The sequence below is a fragment of the Protopterus annectens genome, chromosome 2.part0 (genome assembly GCF_019279795.1).
Source record: "Protopterus annectens isolate FY-2018-M chromosome 2.part0, PAN1.0, whole genome shotgun sequence".
Lineage (NCBI taxonomy): Eukaryota > Metazoa > Chordata > Ceratodontiformes > Protopteridae > Protopterus > Protopterus annectens.
The window spans coordinates 392,698,761-392,706,260 of NC_056728.1; the positions used below are offsets into that span (position 1 = coordinate 392,698,761).

The 7,500-nt window shown below is 38.3% G+C and overlaps 1 protein-coding gene across 1 annotated transcript in view; it reads right to left on the reverse strand.

Moving 5' to 3' along the window:
- ALDH1A1 (aldehyde dehydrogenase 1 family member A1) overlaps positions 1–7,500 on the reverse strand; it is a 646,119-nt gene that overhangs the window by 112,912 nt on the left and 525,707 nt on the right. The window lies entirely within an intron of this gene.

A 7,500-nucleotide genomic window follows, 5' to 3' on the forward strand; every position in this document is an offset into this window, starting at 1 on the left:
AAAGAAAGAGTTCAAAGCTCTCTTCATTAACTTCTGCCATCAATCACTTTATAATGATTAGGTAGACCATTTAACAAAACAGTATGACCAGAATAGCTGCTAAGACTCAAGGACATTTACAAGGAAAAAAACCCTACAACTGTAATAAAAATGTTTTAAGGGAATGTTCAGGTGGCAGGCTGATAAGGATTGTTTGAAATATCTTCCAGTTTCCATAATAATGCTATGATAATATATTGATGTAATAAATTTGACTGTTCACGGTTATTTGTTTGAACCTGTTATAAGTCACCATTTATATTAATTTATATAAAGAAAACCTTGATGGTCCTACTGATAAATAAATATTGTAATACAGTTGTAATCTTTGCTTCATTGAAACCTACACTGCATTTATATATTTTTGTTCAATTTTACTGCAGTAAGTAAGTGAGAAGTAACACCAGTCTGTAACAGGTGCTAAACTTCATGGGTGACTGAAGTGTACAGGGAAGATTAGACAATGTGCTCTCTTCAAGACGGACATTTGGCGACCTTCCTTCCTGCCTTCTGAACTGGTTTTTGAGCTTGAGAATCCATACTCCACAATGTATAACTGCTCCCCAGGCAACAGCGCATGTCCTTTATCCTATGCTGTCATGGAAACAATCTGAGTATAGTGTTGAGTGTAACTATGTTCTGCATGTAAAACTTTGCACAGGTGTCCATCCATACACACACACACACACACACACACACACACACACACACACACACACACACACACATATATATAGATAGATAGATATAGCTAGATATACACACACACACACACACACACACACACACACACACACACACACACACACACACACACACACACACACACACACACACACACACACTGAAGCAACTGCAGATGTTTATGCAGATATAAACTATCAGTTTTCCTGGACAGTGAGGCCCAGCACCCCCCCCCACCACCACCACCACCAAAAAAATATATATTCTCTCAAGTAAAATACATCTCAACCACAGGAACATTTATTAGCAAGACAGCAGAATAATATTTCTAAGAATCCCAGAAATGTCATGTATTAATATACATTCCCTATACACACACACACACACACACACACACACACACACACACACACACACACACACACACACACACACACACACACACACACACACACACATACACACACACTGTCTCTCTATAGAGAATTGGGCTCCATAACTATAGTGCTCTCTATCTTTATGGTCCACCTCACAACTTGCTATAAAGGTGTATAAACAAAAGACTTCACCTCAACGCAAACATTCATTTCAACACAATACACATCAATCTATCAAGTCTACAAAATCATAACAGCCAGGACTTGCAATACCTCAAAAGAATGTTTGCAGAATAATTATGGTGCCTATCTGAATTAATGAAGAAACAATGAAAACAAAATAGCTCAATCCCTTGTCATCAGATGTGCTTGTTGTGAAATCACAACTCTTTCAGGATAATACATCTCATGCTGTGATATCCATTGAGCTTAAGTCCCAGAACATAAAGGCAACACAAATAAATATGCATTAAGATTCATTACTCAATCCATGGTGCATACAACTTTCACTTTGTACTCTCCGAAAAACAGTCCAGCTTCTTCCTCCCTTAAAAGTAGGATTAATCCAGACATATTGCATTTCAGAGGTAACATACCTTTAAACAGTCTAGGGTAGGATAAGGGAAGCGTAATATCTTGAAGTGGCTCTGCATTATACATTACTGGAGTTCACCACCCTTACAAATGGAATGCTTTATTACTTTTGCAATACCTAGATCTTCGTAAGAAAACAGTCTTTGATATATGAATGTGGTCTTCTGCGTTTAGTGGACCACCAAACTTATGGATGAGCAATAAAGCCTACTGCACTTGGCTAAGCCTCAGTTTCCATCAGAGTTTTGTTTGGAATGCAATGATCAAGGTGGGTGCAAAACACCTCTGTCAATATCTTTCCATAGCTCAATGGCAGTTTCCACAGCTATAAGTATATGTAATGCTTCTCTTCTCTGGAATTGCAGATTGTTCTTGTTTATTGTCTTGCTGAAAAGTATTCATGTCCTGATTCTGTTCAAGCATTTAATTAACATTTCTTCTTATAGTTCTCCTATTACCCTTAGTAGTATGAGTTACAGAGCCAATATTCTTCCAAGTACCCTTTTTCATAAGAATAAAAAGTTCTCACCTTTACAGCTACTTATGTCAAAAGCAATACAACTCAGCTTGTTGTTATTGCAGCACTTCTTTCACATTATTTATTATTGCAGTACTTCTTTCACATTACCTATTATTGCAGTACTTTTTTCACATTACTTATTATTGCAGTACTTCTTTCACATTACTTATTATTGCAGTACTTCTTTCACATTACTTGCTTTATCTAGAACTTGCTAGTAAAATGGACAAATGGGTGACATAGAAGTTTTAGTCCTGACAATATCATTGCATTATACTTGCTTTAAAACAGGAGACAAGAATAATATCTATCTGCCCTCTTAAGTGTCTTAACTTTCTACTGCTCTTCCATGCCTACCTTCCTTTTACCCTTTGTTTACCTCTCAAGTCCTATCTGTGAAGAAGTAGATTTGGAGACCCAAAGAATCTTTAAACTCTACAATCTACTACCTGTGTCCTCTCCATTTCCATATAGCCTATCTGTTCCAAATGAACCCTTCACATCTCCCCTGATATGATCTTGTGCACCAGTGTTATACCCCATCTCTTCTATCTTCAAGTGAAGTGAGAAGAACTCAGGTTCATCTAGTCTCTGCTCATATTCCTTCCCACCCTCTCATCAAACTACCTAGTAGCTTTTCTCCAATTTCTTTCAACAGTCTGATATCCTTTTCCATAATTATCCTCCAGAACAGCATAAGAGCTGAAGGTATGATCTCAACAAAGGCCTGCAGAGTGGAACCATTAACTATTTGCTTCTGGAATATATACCCTGAGCATACGTCACATAAAAGTGCTTGCTGCTGTTACTACAATCCCATGTTGCCCCTGACATTGAACCCAAAGGTGATCAACACCCCTATATACTTTTCCTACTCTATTCTTATCAGTCCCACTGTACACAGTTGAAAGTTCATGGCACTGCCTAAGTGAAATATTTTGCATTTATTTGTATTGAACCTGAACATTCAATTTTCCACCCAGCATTTCAGCCTTTTCAAATCCTTTTCTAGACGTCTGCCCCATCCTCCATTCTTGCACATATGTTTTTATCATCAGCAAAGAGTTCTCTGTTCTCTGTTGTCTAAGATATGTCTGAAACACACAGTGAAGAGTACTGGACTCAGAACAAACTCTTGTAATACTGCTGGTTGCTTCCCTAATCCCTGATAATATCCATCTCGCTACAACCCTCTGTGTACAATCATTCAGCAATAGAGTTGTTTGGTACCTTAGACTTCATGCTACTTTCTGCCACACCAGTTTCCCTGTTAGTTTCATTTGTGGGAGTGAGTTAAAGGCCTTACTGTAGTACAAAAAGGCTTCATCTACTGGTACTCTCTTGTCAAATCTACCTGTAACTCATAAAACTGGATCAGGCTTAACTGACAGATCTTTCTGGCCATTAAACCATTTTGGTTGCTTTCCTGGAGATTATGGTTCTCTAGAAATGCTACCAGCTTTCCATTCTGAATTTTCTCCTGACTTCTGTTGACACAATCCTTAAGCTAACAGGTATGTGGTTTCCAGGATTTGTCCCACTATCGCCCTGCACAGTGGTAACATAGCGCCTGTCCTCTACTCCCTTGGCACTTCTGTACTAGTCAATGATACGTTAAAGTTCTCTATGGGTCTGTCAACATACTGGATAGTTTTCTAGGAACTGGGGGTCAGGCCATCTGGTCCATGTACTCTACCCTTCCTTAAAAAAGAACCTCCTTCTTCTCTATGCTGGTGTCCGTTCATTATTCTGCCCATTTTGCCCTGCCACCGTTCCAGTCTGGTGCCTTCAACTTCCTTTCCTTTTGGAAAATGAAGCAAAGTATTCATTCAGTACTTCTGCTTTTTCCCAGTCATCTGTGATCTAGATCCCATCTTTGCTCAGCTTGATCACGTCTGTCCATCCATTCCTTCTTTCTGATATGTACCTCAAAACATTGCTTCTCTTTTTGATCCCTTCTTCTAAATCACAATCAGCTTTACACTCTGCTGTCATTACCATCTTTGTTGCTTGTTTTGCTATCTCTCTTGCACAGTGCCTCTTTGACATTCTCACCCCTTACTTTCCACCTCTTGTAAGCCTTTTATATTTTACTAATTGCTAACCTCACATTCCTATTCAGCCACACTGACCTTTTCAGACACATTCCCCAGCCCTTCTTTCCTACATCTGGAGGTCCTATCCTTTGCCTTATGTTGTTGCCTTGTATGCCTAAACAGTTACATTGACCTTTTTCTCTATTTGCATTGTTCACTGTTCCTCACATCCCTGATGACAGCCCTGAATACTCAATCTCTGATTCATCCCCATAACTTGATTAATCTCTCAATTTTCTCCCAAATTACTTGAGTTTGTTTAGCATCATAGGTAACAGAGTATCCAACATTGGATGAAGACATAAAGTGGCCTACTCTAACTCAACCATCTCAGGTGAGGTATGTGGGAACAGGTCCTGTGGTAGGAAAAAGCACCATCTGGAGAGCATCATCTGGGATATTGCCTGAGATGTACATGTCATACCTGAAGAGTGGAACACAAGGACTTGAGGCAGACAAGGATAGTATTGCACTCTAACTAAGCTATGTTGGTTTTGGAGGTAGTGGCACATTAAGAGTATTTTAGCCCTGGGTGGTTTTCAAGCCAAGGGCACTCCATTCCCACTCACACTTATTTTTGAGGTAGGAGGCATGCATAAATGGACACATTCATTTGGATTCCTCTTCTTGATTTAAGAGAATTTGAGCTGCTGTCACTATAATATACTAGTGTTCATAGCCATCATTTGCAGCTTATTGACTTTATACATATCAAATCTCCAACTGAAATAAAAAATGGCCACAGTAAAGTATTCCAATCAGCTTTACAGAAATGCGCAGTAGTCCTGCAGTGCCAGATTAATGACTGTTTAATAATGATAGCAGGGTGAGACATTTTCATCAACAGTCTTCACACAATAATATACCAGTATTTCAGGTTAGTTTCACAATGACACACAGTAGCCCAGGTATTCAAATGTATTTCACATAAATGGACACTCGTCCTGCAAAGCCATGCTGTTTAAAATAATCAAATTAAAAGATAAGTTACATTTATCCACAGACACTCTGCAAATGCTTTTAGCAGTTACAGCCATTTTGCCATGCATATTGAATGTTGTAAAAATACATCTCATTGTCATAGAGCAAGAATCAGGATGAAGTGAAAAATAATGAGGGACAAAGGTGCAGGGACAGACTTTAGCTATTACTGTTATACACTACAAGTTGTTAGAATAAAAGTTTTTGCATTAGCATACATTTTCAGAAGAACATGAAGTCTGTCATTATTCAGTGACTGCAGTCCTCAATATGTAAGAAAAACAAGATTTCATGTGAACAGATCAGAATGAAGCAAATTCAATGATATTTTGGAAAATCTGGAATAATTTCCACTTAGTTTCATATAAGCAGTACCCAAAGCTTATTCAAACAAATGTACACTAGTATTGTAATGTCTGGATGTTAGCTGAGCAAACAACAAGAAAGTAAGCTGCTTTCAACCATAGTTAGCCACTTCCCTTTTAGTGATTGCAATCCTTAATCATTTTGTAGAAAACACATATTGTATGAGGCACTATACAAAAATATGAGGCATTCAGGGATCTTCTGCAAAATCATGAATAGTTTCAACTTGGCTTTATACAAACAGCATATGGAGAGTACACATTATGCCTTAGTTCATACAAATGCACACCAGTGCTGTAAAGTCAGACAACAAGCTGGGCAAGCAATGAGAGGTTGAGTTGCTGACCAAAAGTATTAGGTAAAGACAAGGGCATTCTGAAAAATCAGGGACAGTTTCATATTTGTTTATGCAAAGACTGCCTAGAGAATACATTTTTCTATTATTTCTCACAGATGCACATTTAGCCCTTAATGTCAGACTTTATACAAAACAAATGGAGAGGTCAGATTGCTATTCTCCACAGTACATCTAGCCCTGCTGCCCACAAATTTGGTTGTCTTCCAAAATATTAAAAAAGAGTTGCACAATAGCCTTTAATGCCTGATTTTAAGCTGAGTAAATAAAAAGGCACACTACTTTCATCCACAGCATAATTATACCTCAGTCTGGTTGCCTGCAAGCATATTAAGAAATTCAGAATAAATATTCCAATATATGTCACAAAAATGCACAGTAGTCCTTAATTCCAAACTTTACAATGAGTAAATGAAGACAGCACATTAGAGGGCAGCACAGCTACCCACTAAGAGCAGAATGAATATTCTAATTTATTTCACAAAAATAAACATTAGCCCAGCCACTGATGTCAGACTTTAAAATGAGCAAATAAGAGGTCAAGTTACTTTCATACACAGCACAGCAACCCCCCCCCCTCCAAAACAGAGAATTGTTTGTTTGTGTCTTTCGGCTTTTCCCGGTTAGGGGTCGCCACAGCGGAACACCGATCCACTAATGATTGGCAGTAGATTTTTTACGTACTGGCTTTCCAGGCCTAACACACAACCTTCAATGAAGGAACGCCCATTCACGCATGTCACCACACAGAAGACGCTCTAACTGAGAATCGAACGGGCAATGTCTAACTGTGAGGCGACAATGCTACCGAAGCACCACCACCTCAGTTCCCCCTCCTAAACAGAGAATAAATATTCTAAATTATTTCAGAAAAATGAACTAGCTTCTAATGCTAGAATTTAAACTGAGCAAATTAATAGGGCAAGCTACTTTCTTCCAAAACACATCCAGCCACCTCCTAAAAAGACAGAGAATAAATATTCTAATTTATTTCACATAAATGCATATTAGCCCAGCCCTTAATGACAGAACTTATACTGGTTAAATGAAGAATGTAAGTTGCTTTCATCTTTAGCACAGCTATACCCACCAAAATAAGACAGTAAATCATCCAATTTATTTCACAAAAAAGAAACCTAGCCCGTACTGGCAGGCTTTAGACTGAGCAAATGAAGAGGGAAAGTTACTTTCAACCACAGCACAGCTTAACCACCCAATCTGGTTGCCTGCCAGCATATTAAAAAGATATTTTAATTTATTTCACCCAAATACACATTAGTCTTTAATGCCAGACATTAAACTGAAAAAATGAAGGGTGTAAGTTGCTTTCATCCACAGCACAACTAGACCCCCAGTTGGCTGCTAGAATTAAAACTGATAAAATGAACAGACCAAGTTGCTTTCATTCGCAGCATAGCTACCCTCTCCAAAACAGTGAATAAATATGCCAATTTATTTCACACAAATGCACATTAGCTCAGCCCTTAG